Raw genomic sequence first — 2,507 nt, 5'->3', positions numbered from 1 at the left:
TAGAAAAATCTAAGAGAAGTGTGCAGATTAGAATTTTAGCTTAGAAAACAGCTTTTGATAGATACACTTAAAAATAGACTAAATACTCACAGTATTATAATGTACCTGGAAATTGCATAAGTGCCTATGCATAATTAAATGGATAGATAAATTATAATAAAACTGACTAATGGGCCCTACATGTTAGATAATAGGAATGGACCAGGATTATCAGCAGAATTAAGTAAAATGATGTTAAATAAAGCAAACTGTCAAATCCCCTATGAAGGGCGATGATATTTAAACTTAGAACGTACTCAAAAGAATTCCCTGAATTCTCTGAGGACACATTCAGGTTTGGAAAAATCATATATGCATGAGAATATTATTCATTTTCTTCAATTAGTGGTTCATTTTCAATTGTGAAAACAATTCATTGGAGATGGGTAAGTACAGCTTCCCAGTTTATCTGTAACAATTTACTTAAAGTAATGAAATGTTGCAAAATGTTGAAAATTAGTTTTGAATGCATAATTACTTCCATTATTGGGATCACGATTTTCAATAATTGAAAGTGAAGTGAGAGTGCTCGCTTTAGCAGCACATATATTAAAGTTGGAATGGTACAGAGACAATTATCATGGCCTCTTTGAAGAGACGATACAGAAATCTGTGATGCAGTCCATACTTTTGCTCACTGCCAAATGATCAGCCCTGAAAGCATAATACAAATAATGCCATATGTACAGAATACATTTAAGAACATATATGTGCTGTGGGACAATGGTCTTTTGTCCTGTCACTTGTATTATTTTTAATAAAACGCTGATTGTACAGTAGCCAGGCAGGAAGTATACACAGGGCAACCAGGCAGGAACTATAGGTGGGGCAACAAGAACAGGAGAATTGTGGGAAGAGGAAAGATGCAGTCTGTAGTCGTCACCCAGACATAAAGGATGCAGATGAGAACGCCTCATTGATGAAAGGTACCAAGCCACATGGAGAACACAGACAAGAATTATAGGTTAAGATGTAAGAATTAATTAATAAGAAGCCCGAGCTAATAGGCCAACAAGTGTATGATTAATGTAGACCTCTGTGTATTTCTTTGAGACTGAACAACTGCGGGACTTGGTGGGACAGAAACCCCTGTCAACGTATATGCATGTACATATATGTTTGCAATTACAATGAGAGAAAGAAGCCATGAAGGAGAGAGTATGGGGGAGGTACATGTGTTTGGAGGGAAGGAAGGTAAGGGAGAAATGTTGTAATTCTATTAAAATTTCAAAAATCATAAAAATCAAAAATAAACATTGGTGAATGTTTCCATTAAATGTATTTATAATTGTATTATAGTATATTAAATGAAAAGAATAAGGGTGGGGGAATAGGGCAATGGAGAATATGTTCAATATATCGTATATATCTGTAGGAAGACTGAAATAATCAATGAACTAAATAAGCTCAGAAAGTCTATAAATGCAGAAGTGTGCCAGTCATTGACTGATGAGAAGCCCTTCAGCATGGACAGTGCTTCAAAGTTCAAGAGCTTACTGAAATGATCAAAGGACCTCAGTCTCATCCAAATCTAGAGTACAAGAATGGAAATTTGGGTCTTGGGATAAATCCTCTGAGAAAGAATTTCAGTCTCAGAATAACCATAGGGATTCAAAAAAGAAGAACATAAAACCAAAAAGTACATGTTGAAATTGAAGTTGGCGGTCAGGTATTTGGTTTGACCCCAGATATCCTAGAGCTGGGTTTTCCTTGAGAACTTGAACAGATCTCACTTTGGTTATCCTGCTTTCATTGAATTGGTTTCTCCTTTGTGCAGTTGAGGTAAAGATGGTACCTGCTTCATGGGCCGGCCTTCAATACTAGTTTGCCATTTCTAAGTGCTTAGAACAGCTTCCGACACAAGGGCACCTCAGAGTTAAGGGGGACAAAAACGCTGACACTCAAAAGCATGCCACCCACTCTAACAGAAGTGTTTTTCTGTGCCCATGCTGATGTGTTTTCCTCCAATAAATTAATTGTCTCATTTGGCAAGAACATCAAACACTCATGCCAAAGCATTAGTTGACCTACACAGTCCTTTCTCTATAAACTCCAGAATATATCTCATTTGAGTGTGCTGACAAGCACTGGAAGATGAAAGGTTTCTCTTTTCCTCATTCTTTTTTTTTCTCATAACAACACTCATTGGCTGCACTGTCCTGGCTAAGACAGAACAATGGACTGCAGCAGGAAATGGGGAAAGTTTCAGAAGAAGCAGGTGTGAGTCATTTGTAATTTATCAAGGTTTGAGCATTTTAGTTTTCACACCAAAACCAAACCTTCAGTTGGTATAATAGAAAAAGCTCATTCTACAAACATGTATTTTTATCACTATACAATCTAAGCAACTTACATTTTAAAAATGCTGTAAATACTATGTGACTTTTGAGCTCATCAAAATACAAATAATATTTCCCTCTGAAATTTAAAATAGCTACTTAACTACTACCATTATTACCTAAAATCTC

The 2,507-nt window shown here is 36.1% G+C and overlaps 1 non-coding gene across 1 annotated transcript; it reads left to right on the top strand.

Annotated features, from left to right (window-relative positions):
• The first annotated feature begins 564 nt into the window (after positions 1 to 564).
• Positions 565 to 671, top strand: LOC130889252 (U6 spliceosomal RNA). Its single transcript, XR_009058523.1, has one exon. It is a non-coding gene; the product is annotated as a U6 spliceosomal RNA (small nuclear RNA).
• The last annotated feature ends 1,836 nt before the right edge of the window (positions 672 to 2,507 follow it).

Source organism: Chionomys nivalis, chromosome 17 (assembly GCF_950005125.1).
Source record: "Chionomys nivalis chromosome 17, mChiNiv1.1, whole genome shotgun sequence".
NCBI lineage: Eukaryota > Metazoa > Chordata > Mammalia > Rodentia > Cricetidae > Chionomys > Chionomys nivalis.
The sequence above is the reverse complement of the archived record's forward strand: the minus strand, read 5'-3'. Positions and strand labels throughout refer to the sequence as shown.